The 11,990-nt window shown below is 42.4% G+C and overlaps 1 long non-coding RNA gene across 1 annotated transcript; it reads right to left on the reverse strand.

Moving 5' to 3' along the window:
• Window positions 1-2,322: 2,322 nt before the first annotated feature.
• LOC122202593 lies at window positions 2,323-11,260 on the reverse strand. Its single transcript, XR_006194750.1, has 3 exons — window positions 11,105-11,260; window positions 5,846-5,949; window positions 2,323-3,663 (listed from the first exon to the last, which is right to left on the reverse strand). It is a non-coding gene; the product is annotated as an uncharacterized LOC122202593 (long non-coding RNA).
• Window positions 11,261-11,990: the final 730 nt, after the last annotated feature.

Genomic DNA, 11,990 nt, shown 5'->3' on the forward strand with positions numbered 1-11,990 from the left:
TAATATGGAAACTAAATTGACTGAGATGTTGGGTGAAAGAATAGTCACCAAAATTACTCTAATTCAACACAAATAGGTTGTTTATTTGGAAAAAAAGCCATCTGATCCATCTGGAATTTTAAAATATCAAGTGAAATTAGTACATAATGAAAAAGTCAGTATCTCTTAGTATAGGACTCATCACCATTATATAAGATAATGAACTTGATATTTAGCTATTCAACTTGTCATCTGAAATATTGTACTTTATATGTACAGTTTTGGGTGAGTTCTTTTCATCGTAAGAAGAAGCCTTGAGAGGTTTCCTTCACTGTTCTGGGTTTTGAGTGAGCTTCAATTTGCAATCCCCTTAGCACGTTCAATACATTTTCCAAAATTGTGTTTCTTAGTTTTGGCAGAAAGATGTGGAGGAGGGAATTGACAGAAACTGCATCAGAAATACTAATAACTCCCCAGTAAGTCTCAAATGTTCCACAGCCTCCTCATTACAAGGCCAGAAGCAAAACAATCTCTGAAAATATTCATGCACAGAAAGCACTGGAAAAATCCAAGACTCTGTCTCTTTCCGTGGTACCCCATGTATTGCTCTGTGTACAAAGCCTCCACATGAACTATTACAGAGGATACTGTGAATTACTCTTGGCTCTGCAGTCAGGTCAGGGCTGTGCCGACCATGGGATGGATGGCTGTGTCTTGGGAGCCCCCATTGTGCACGGCTGCCTTCCCTGGGCATGCAGTCCACAGCTCCACGGGACTCTACCTTAGCTTCAGAACTGAATTCCGTAGCAGGGAGAGCAGAAAAACTGTGAAAACAACGCATCTCACTCGTTTGCCTAGGGAATACATAAAACAAGCCTGGAGGGGAGAATGACGTGATGAGCAGAAGACTTTGGTTACCAGGAAGGCCAGTTCCAGAACGATGAGGTCACCCAGTTTTGCCTGTAGGGTCTCCCGCTCTGTGTACCCCTGCGCTCCCTAGAATCATCCTGCCACAGCCCTCAGGACACCCCACCTCACACTACAGATAGTTCTCTTTACTTTCCTCTCCTTCTGCTGAAAGACAGTGTCTGTAAGGGCCACATTCTTCACACCGCGTGTACAATAATCTGGCAACCAAGTGTAGAGGACTGAATTTTAACAGGTTACCTCTGGAGTAACAGAAACCTAGCCCATGGAAAGGACCTAACTATGGCCCGTTAGGAGAAAGGATTTTGAGGAAGGAGGCACCTTCAAAACTTAGAGAGAATGTCGTCGACCCAGCCATAGGCAGAACAACCCTAGGGATGAATGGACAGCATATTCTGTGGGTTCCCCAGTTCCAGATTACATGAAACACATGAGGTTTTTAGGCAACACCATATGGAGTTTAAAACATAATTAACGTGTTTCATTTTCAGTTTATAAAGTGGTAAAGTATCTTGCCCTAACGAGCTTCACCAACTCACTCGTGATGAGTGATCCCAGCCACAGGGCCCAGAGGGGCAGGAAAGCACATTCTAAGATGGTGTGGCAGGCAAAGATGTCCACACCCCAATCCCCAGAATCTAGGAGAATGTTATATTACAGGACAAGGGAGAAATAAGGTTGCTAATCCACTAAACTTAAAGTAGACATATGGATCCTAGATTACCCAGGAGGGGCCAATGTAATCAATGTATGTAAAACTGAAAGAGGGAGGTGGGTGATGTGCCATTGAGAAGGACACAGTTTGCCGTCACTTCATTGGCTTTGACAATGGAGGGAGGGATCTTGGAGCACGAGATGCGGGTACTTCCTGGCATCTGAAAAAGGCAAAGAAATGGATCTTCCCATACAGCCTCCAGAAAGGAATGTCGTTTTGCCAACACCTTGATTTCTGCCTAGTGGGACCTGTCAGACTTCTGGCCTCTGGAACTGTTAATACATTTGTATTGTTTTAAGCCTCTAAATTTGTAGTAATTTGTTACAGCAGCAATAGGAAACTAATGCAGGTGGGATGTTGGAGCAAATGGTTCCACAGAGGAACCATTGTGTCTGAAGCTCCTGTCCTGTGAAGGACATGCATCAGCTCCCCAAAACTGTCACCTGTAAGCTCAGAAATACTGTTCTACTATGTTTCTTCTCCACGCCCTGTCACCATCTTAGTTTAAGCCTACATCATCTTTTCCTTAAAAATGTTGCCAAAGCTCTCGAATTGGCCTCCCTTCTGTCAATGCTCACTCACGACCAAGCTCCACGCTCGAGAAGGCAAGCTTTCTAGACATATGTCACCGCCCTAGATAAACATCTCCAGAGATGCCACTGCCCATAGGCAGAGACCTTGTGCCACACAGGGTCCTCCGCTGCAGGCTCACCTCTAAAGAGTAGAGCCAAGAATGAAAATAAAGGCTCACATGCAATGTCTGTAGATGTTATAAATCAACTTATCAAACTGGCAGACAAAACGTGTTTTATTCTCCTGTTTTAGAAATCCAGGCTTGAACTGGCAAGTCTCAGACTCATCTGAGTTTTAGGCCAGAACATGTCTGCATGGAGAGAGCTGGTACCTGGGCCCAAGTCTCCGGCCTGCCTCTGACTCCCTTCTCCCCTTACTTCTGCTTCCCTCTTATGCCACACAGACCACGCCAACACCAACTTCTAACTCCATCCAAAACCTTTGCCAGTAGCCAGCCCTTGGTTACCTATCTTGCCTACAAACACATGCTGGTGGGATGGTCTTACCTTGGGTGTGGATCCAGAAAAGACCCCACCCAAGCCATGGAAGCAGACTGGGGTATTCCTTCAGGCAAGGAATACTGCAGTGCTAGGTATTCAGATCTTTGTCTAGAGGGTAAGGCAATGGGTTTCAGGTGGGCATGTGTCCTTGGTCCTGCATATTTTCTCCCCAAGGGGCAAAAGGTGGTCCAAAGAGGTCCAGAGCAGGATGTTCTAAGGTTTCGGGGCCAGAGCAGTGGCTCTCTTTCAAGGGTACTGCTTTTCCACCTCTCTAGCCACCTCCACCCCACTTCCCACCTTGTGCCTTGAGTATCAGAGCGCTTGTCAGATTTTGTACTAATGTCGTGTTTTCTCAGTGCATTCGCTTGTGCAACAGCCAGCTATGTGCTATAAAGCAGTAAACCATTCATCTCCTTGGACTATATTTTCTATTTTCTGTATCCCCAAACTTTTGGGCATAACAAGTTGTCAGTTAATTCCTGGCCACTGAGAACTGACCTGATTTTGTGACATGAAAATGGAGGGCACTAATTAAATTAAAGAATTGAAAAGGGTCATGTTTTTCCATTAACAACCGGTAGAATGTCAGGCAGCCATGCAGAATATAATCCACTCAAGTATCCAGCTGCTTTCTCATCAGGTATGAAAGCATGAGAAAGTGACCGTAATAAAGACGTGGTTCTGAAACAAGAATAACACTCAGGTCAGTGGAGTGGAATTAGACGGGAACAAAAGGTCTCTCCTGGAATCGTGGTCTCAGCATAGTGACTGGGGCGATGGCAAAGGTGCTGTCATTGCTTGAATGCAGTGTCAGCAAGATGACCTAGAGACCGAATCTTGGGCGGGGAGTTGGAGTCCAGCTGGCCATTCCCATCAGGGGGTCCTCTGTACAGTATTTTGCCTTGGTTTATGTTCAGGAAGGCGGCATTTCCTGAAGTCCAAGAAGGTTGAACCTCTAACCTGGCCTTTCTGCCAAAGTTAAAACAAAGAGAACGCAATAAGACAGTGGCAAAACTACTGCTTTGGGGGCGCCTGGGTGGCTCAGTCGGTTAAGCATCTGACTCTTGATTTCAGCTCAGGTCATGATCTCGCACTTCGTGGGATTGAGCCCTGTTAGCCTCTGTGCTGATAGTACAGAGCCTGCTTTGGATTCTCTCTCTCTCCCTCTCTCTCTGCCACTCCCCTACTCATTCTGTCTCTATCTCTCACAATAAATTAAAAAAAAACATTAAAAAAAACTACTGGTTTTTAAGATGTAGATTTAGGGGCACCTGGCTGGTTCTGTCAGTAGAGCAAGGGACTCTTGATCTCAGAGTTGTAAGTTTGAGCCCCATGTTGGGTGTAGAGATTACTTAAAATAAAATCTTAAAAAAAAAAAAAAAAGATGTGGATTTCAACAAAGAACCTGCCCTGTTCACCTATAGAAGAGCCCAGCATATGGAATGATGCCCCTAACACAGGGTGAGAGCTGAGTGCTGAGCTTGTAGGAGAACTATCATCAAGTTCTGAGGAACATACAGGTGCAGAGTATATCTTATAAAAATATCACAGTAAAGACCTAAGTGCCCACCGATGGATGAATGGATTAAGAAGATGTGATTTGTATATACTGTATATTCTCTCTCTCTCTGTCTCCACACACACACACACACACACACACACACACACACACACACTGGAACATTACTCAGCCATAAACAAGAATGGGTTCATGCCATTTGCAACAACATGGATGGATGAAGAGGGTATTATGCTAAGTGAAATAAATCAGATAGAGAAAGACAAATGCCTTATAATTTCACTTCTGTGTGGAATCTAAAAGCCAAATGTAGAAACAAACAAAAAACAAAAACCACAAACAGACCTATAAATACAGAGAACAAACTGGTTGCCAGAGGGGAGCGGGGGACGGACAAAATGGGTAAAGAAGAGTGGGAGGCACGGGTTTCCAATTATGGAATGAATATGTCACGGGGATGGAAGCTACAACACAGGGAATGCCATTAATGATGACTTTTTTTAAAGTTTATTTTTGAGAGAGAGAGACAGAGCACAAACAGGGGAGGGACAGAGCGAGAGGGGTACACAGAATCTGAAGCAGGCTCCAGGCTCCAAGCTGTCATCATGTAGCCTGATGTGGGGCTCAAACCCACAACCTGCAAGCCAAAGTGAGACACTCAACCGACTGAACCACCCAGGCAGCCCCAATTAGTGATATTGTAATACAGAGAACAAACGGGTGGTTGCTAGTGGGGAGGTGGGTGGAGGGATGGGCAAAATAGGTGACAGGGATTAAAAGGTATGAACTTGCAGTTGTAAAATAAAGTAAGTCACAGAGGTGAAAAATACAGCATAGAGATTATAGTCAGTAATACTGTAAAAACATATGGTGACAGACGGTGACTACATTTACCATGAATAGAATTGTCGAATCACTGTTTTGTACACCTGAAAGTATATGTCAACTATATTTTAATAATAACAATTTGAAATACGATAAAATATCATGGAAGACTAAGATGACTGAGAGCAGGTAGAAATATTTGCATGTATAAAGCATGTCAGCTGGGCAAAATTGCAATAATGAAGTTGAGCGGTGGCTAGAGGGATAATCATGGGAGGGGAAAAGAAAGAACTACTACGTTTTATAGACAGAAGTCTCGGATTTAAACACCAACGTTACCCACTTGTAATTTGTACTACCTTGGATGAGTTTGAGAAATGTTTTGCATCTCTGGATTCCTCTCTTTTAAAAAAAATGCATCATTATTAACTGATATCAATATCATAAAATTTGCATTCTACCTTTCGTAATCTGGTAACAATTAAAAAAAAATTTTTAATGTTTATTTATTTTTGAGAGAGACAAAGACAGAATGCGAGTGGGTTAGGGGCAGAGAAAGGGGGAGACGTAGAATCCAAAGCAGGCTCCAGGCTCTGAGCTCTGAGCTGTCAGCACAGAACCCAAGGTGGGGCTTGAACTCAGGAGGCGCGAGATCATGACCTGAGCCGAAGTCGGACGCTTAACGGACTAAGCCACCCAGGCGCCCCAAATATTTAAATCCTAGGACTGCTTTGAGGATTACATGGAGTAACCCTTAGCTTTCAAGTCACCCAACAGTCCCTGGCACAGAGATAGAGCCATGATTACCTGGGTGTCCTTTGCTCTTCATAATGTAATTGTTTCCTTAGTTGACCACGAGGGGATCCTCTTTCACATAAAGTAAAACACGCAGATGTGCAGATTGGTGAGGTCTGTCAATTATATATGACTCTGTAACCACTGTGTAAAACAAAATAATACTTCTATCACCCCCAACAAGCTCCCTGTGTCCCTCTTGGTATGTTTCCCACTCTCAGAACTGAACTGTTAGCATCAGTTACTCTCACCTGCCTTTTGAGTTGTATCAATGAGATTATATGACATCTGCTTCCTCTCCTTTCCATTTGCCTTCTTTCACTCAATATGATGTTTTCGCAATATATTGTTGCCTATTTAGGAGACTGGTAGATGTTTTGATCGTTGAGTGTGAATAAAGTACAATATGTTTAGCTATTTTCTTATGGCCAAACATTGGTTTATTTCCAGTTTGAGGCTCCCATTCTTGTACAGGCTGTTTTGTGGGTATGTGTTTTCACTTATTTGAGGCAAATACCTAAGCATGGAATTTCTGTGTCATAGGGTAGATGTATGCTTAACTTTATCAATGCCAAACAGTTCTCTGGGGTGGTGGTATTATTTTGCACCCACAGCAACAGTGTGTGAGAGTTCGTTTGCTCTACACCTTTGCGGACAGTTGATGTTACCAGTCTGTTTCTGTTTTTAGCCATCCTGGTGTATGCAAATAGGAGTTCACTACAGTTTCATTTGAATCGCCCCGACAACTAATAATTTTCAGCACCTTCCTTGTGCTTATTGGCCATTGATCTAGCTTCTTTTATGTACGGTCTTTTAGAGACTTGACCTACTATTTTAGGAACTGGGCCATTTGTTCTTTTAATTACTGATTTAGAGGGTTTTAAAAACTATATTTTGAATAAAAGTGCTTTGCCGGATATATGTATTACGAATAGTTTTGGAGTTGGTGGTTTGCCTTTTTATTGTCTTGATGATATCTTTTTAAGAGCAGAGAAATTAATTTTGTATAATCCAATTTCTAACTTTTTCTTTTACGATCAGGGCTTCTTGTTTTATAAGTCCTTGCCTAAACCACGTGTGCAAAGATATTTCTCTATGCTTCCTGATAGAAGCTTTGTTATTCAAGCTTTTACATGTATGGCTGTGATCCATCTTGAATGAATTTTTGATCGACTTAACAAGAACTTTAATTTGGGCTCTTTATTTTTTATAGTTCTTAAGGAAAATATATTAAATGCTTAATATAACCCTTAGATTTCACACAGGATCGGAGTACAGAACTACACACTGGGAACTGTGAATCACTTTCTATATATTTCTATTTACATTCTGTAGTTACTAGTCCAGGAACGTGGACAATATCAACAGGGGCATCTAGCAGGCTGAGAATTGATCTTCCTGGCCCTGAGAATAAATTAGTCTGTCTCTTGACAACCCATTTTCTCTCATCAGGGAGGAATTGTCATCCCAAGGACTTTCTCTTCCAAATGTTATCACAAGGACTTTGACAAAGTCATTTATAAATGCAAATGCAAAAAATAAACACCACACCCTCGATCCCTGATGGGTGGGAGGTCTCCATGTTCACAGGGGTTAGACTCCGTGACCATCTCATCTTTGCATAGATGTAAAAGAAAATTCTAATGATTTCTTGCTCCTCAATTCCATTTTACCATGATTTCTTTTTTGTGCTGAACCAAGGAATTACTTGCAATGAAATGTCTTCATCATTGTAGCAGAGATGTTTTCAGAGCAAAAGTTCTAAATTTTGATGGAGTCAAATGCATCAGATTTTCCTTTTTGGATCATATTTTGGGTGTCAATCCTTTGCCTGAACTCTTTGCCTGCCCTACGTCTCACAGATACTCTCCTCTTTTTCCCCTAAAAGTTATATAGTTTTGCATTTTACGTTTAAGTCCTTAACTCATCTTTGTAAAAAGATGTGAGACTTTAGGTTTTTATTTGTTTGCCTTTTGCCTGTAGATATCCAGTTACCGTGCAATCATTTGTTGGAAAGGTGATCTTTCCTTTATTCAGTTGCTTTTGAGTTGAGTCTATCCACTGAATTTTTATTTCGGTTGTCGTACTTTTCACTTCTCAAGTTTCCACTCAGCTCTTCTTATCTTCTGTTTCTTTGCTGAGACTTGCTTTGTTTTCATTTGTTTTTAGGCATGTCTGTAATGGCTTGTGAAACATTTGGATGCTTTAAAATCTTTGTCAGATAATTCTAACAACTCTGGCATCTAGGTGTCTATTGATTATCTCCTTAATTCAGTTTAAGATCTTCCTGGTTTCTGCTATGACAGGTGATTTTTCAGCTGAAACCTGGACATTTTGGATATTATGCTCTATGACTGCATCTTATTTATACCTTCTGACTCAGCTGGTTTTCTCACACACCTCTCTGGCAAGGGAAGGGGGTGGGGTGCAGCCTCGTTACTTTGAGATTGCAGTGAAAGTCCAGATTCCCAATCTTCTATTCTACCGCTACTTGAGAGGGTGGAGAAGGGGTGCTCCTTCTCCCTGTTGGGTCCAGGTTGGAGCCCAGGTTTCTTATATGGTCTTTACTAATGCTGCTGGGGTAGCCACTTCCTTCCCACTCGGTGGGGATGAAAATGTCCTCCTTTTCTGGCACTAGTCCTATGGAAACTTGCAGTGATTTGTCATATGCTCTTGGGAGGGTGGAGGTCTAGACACCTCACTCAGCTTTTGGTGGCATATGTGGGATGAAGCCACAGATTTATGTGCACATGTGTGTGCTTGGGGGTGGGGGCCAGTTGCAATGGAGCCGTTATTTCTGAGAGTTTCGTCTTGGGACAGACTAGGCAGCATTTTAAAGGGCTTTTTTCTTTTCTTTTCTTTAAAAACAAAACAAAACAAAACCCTGTGCCTGTTGATGTTTGTATGTTGTTGGCTTCTTCAGCACTGACTTAGATTTGAAACAAAAACAAAACCCAGGGAACTCATCACCATGTTGCTCTTCAGCTGTTAGCCTGTCTTCTTCACTCCACCTTTCAAAGTCAACTCCTGCTTATTTATATATAATACCCAAGGATTTTCATTGTAATTATTGGAAGGCATCTGGAAAAGTATGTCTACTCCATCTTCTTGGAAGCAGAACCTTGTTTTTGTTTTTAACGATCTTTCTCTTTCTAGTACTTTTTTTTTTCTGTTCCCGTCAAAATGTACTGATATAATGGCATGCCGAAATGTTCAATCCACCGAAAAGATTTTAACATACCTAGAGCCTACTTTTACTTTCATTGGTTGGAGCAGATGGGGGATGGGTGTTCACAAAATTGCATTGGGATCTCTAGAGTTGTTAAAATCAATTTGAAGTTGGAAGGAGGAGAAAGGAGAAGGAAATGAATCACGCCCCCTCCCCAATAAATACTGGCATCCCATGTGGTACCGCAGCAGTTCTAAGCACCCCAAATAGAAGTAGGGTGGGAGGTCTCTACCAGGCAGCCATCAAAAATAGCCATGTAGAAACTTCTCTGCATTATCATTCTTGTCTCCGGTGTGTCTTTTACTAAGTGGATTATACATAAACAAGACATTATTATTATTTTCTCCTTCTCTTAGGCATATCGCTCTGGAGATCTAGGCACCTGTAGTTGGAGTCACAGCCTTTCTGTCTCCTGTCTTGTAACTCTAGCCTGGAAGAACCAGCCCTACACTAACCATGGATGCCTGCCCAGGCATTCTTTTAAAAAAAAAAAAAAAAAAAAAACTTTTGTTGGCTTTCCCTCTTTTTTTTAAAGAAACATTTTTTTAATGTTTATTTATTTTTGAGAGAGACACAGACCATGAACGGGAGAGAGGGAGACACAGAATCCAAAGCAGGCTCCAGGCTCTGAGCTGTCAGCACAGAGCCAGATGCAGGGCTCTAACCCATAGACTGAGAGATCAAGTTTAGCCAAACTTGGCCACTTAACCAACTAAGCCACCCAGGTGCCCCTCTTGGTTTTCCCTCTTTAAAAAGACTCCATCCTTTACTTTTTCTTCTCTAATTCCTTTTGCATGGATTGTTCATCCTGCGGTTAGCATGTTGTTAACCCCTCCTTTTCATTCTCATTGTGGAGTAGTGTGGTAACAGCAAAGGGTGCAGACTCAGGTTCCAGGCCATCAAGGTTAACATTCCACCTGTGCCATTCTCAGGCTGGATCACTTTAGCCTGTTTACTCAACTTCTGTGTTTTGTCATCCGTGAAATGGGGATGAGAGTAGTAATCTCCTCAAGTGGTCATTGTGAAAATTAACTGAATTCACACCCACCAGCCAAAGACCACCGGGAACACATCTGTGGTCAGAACTGGTTTATTATTTGCATCAGCGGTAATAATGGAGGCAATAAATGAATAATAAAGCATAATAGCTGAAGAGAGATACACCCTGGGGGGGAACTCTGAGGCACCATGGCGGCATCTCAGGAAGAGGGTGGTACCATCTCAGGAGGGAGAGGATTTCAGTTTGTATAGAGTGGTTTTGGAGAGGGTTTCAGAAAGCAGGCAGTTGCTTTCGACTGGATGCTGTCAGAAAGCTGAGACAATTTCATGACTGGGTAGCTTGCTTTTTTTTTTTTCTTTATCTAGAGGGTGGAGGACCAAGGCTAAAGCCGTAACTGAGAAAGCAGCAGCAGTCACCCCCGTTGGCCGGGAGAGAGCAAAGCTCAGTCATTTTAGTGATTTGCATCGTGTTCTTGTTTTTGTCTTTCCTCAAGCATGATTATGGAGGAGTCTTGGACACAGCGACCTCATCTGACGTTAGTGGTCTGTGAAATTGTTTATGATTAGCAGGAGAACACTCTGGTCCAGCCTCGAGCGTCAGACCAGCTACCAGCTACTAGCTATCTGCCCCCCAGAGCTGCTATCCGCCCCCCAATTTTTTTTAAAGTTTATTTATTTATTTTGAGAGAGAAGAGAGAGAGAGAGAGAGAAAGAGCGCATGCACACATGCACACGCACAAGTTAGGAAGGGACAAAGAGAGAGAGAGAGAGACGGGGAGAGAAAGAGAAAATCCCAAACAGGCTCCACACCACCGACACAGGGCTTGAACTCATGAACGGGGAGATCATGACCTGAGCTGAAACCAGGAGTTGGATGCTTAACCAACTGAGCCACTATTGTTTTCCTTCTTAAAATGTAAGTTTTCAGGAGAAAAATGTGACACAGTATGGCTAGTCCTCTATCTCTCCATATCGTTCGGGATGTATATGCTTTGTCTCCCCAGACACAACTTACGTGCCTGGTAGACAGTGACACAACTCACACGCTCCAGCTCTGCCACTGCACTTGGCCTCATGAGCAGCACTTCATAGAAGCTCTTCTTGTCCCTTCCGCAGGGTGCTGCATGATTCTCTGCTGCGGTCTATCCTCCACCTTCTGTATTACCATTTGAATGGACAATCCTTTCTGAAGTATCAAATGACACAGAATATAAGGTAGGACTTGTGCAAAGATTACCAGACACCCCTCATCTTTGCACATCATGGCAAAAATGGGTGAGATATTTTCTACCTTAATAGAAATGTATCAATCTCTGTATTGCCCCTACTATTTACACAGTATGTGGCACATTGGTGTGTATGGGATAGAATAAAACATGTAAATAAAGATGTTAACCTAAGTCTCTAAAAGCACAGGGTTTCCAAACAGCCTGGAAATCTCTGGCTAAGCTGCTCTGTTCTCCCACATTTTGTCTTTATGAAGGCATCAGCTGGCGGTGCTAGCATTCCCCTGCCGCCATTTTCCTTTGAAGGCCATTACTCTCTACCCCTAGAAGAAGTTCTTTCCTCAGAAGCTTATCTCATGCAGCTAATTCAATTTAAGATTCAAGTTGAATCCTAAAGGAATATTTCAGTCACAGCTACACATTAGACTCCGTCTGGCATAAATTGTTACTAGGGAACAAACACATCTGGTTAGACTCTTGGGTTACTTTAAATGCGTTTTCCATCGAACTTCCAATGTCCGTTTGTAAAAATGTGTGTGTTAACGCTCACAGGGGAAAAAACAGAGTCTAAAATTGTACTTGCCCCTAATCATAACTTGCAGAAATGATATAACTACACAGATAAATTCCATGAAAGAACATGGAGAAATGGAAAATATTCACTGTGGCGATATCTATGCACAAAATAAGAGAAACACATGCA

This window comes from Panthera leo, chromosome D2, assembly GCF_018350215.1.
Source record: "Panthera leo isolate Ple1 chromosome D2, P.leo_Ple1_pat1.1, whole genome shotgun sequence".
In the NCBI taxonomy this organism is placed as follows: Eukaryota; Metazoa; Chordata; class Mammalia; order Carnivora; family Felidae; genus Panthera; species Panthera leo.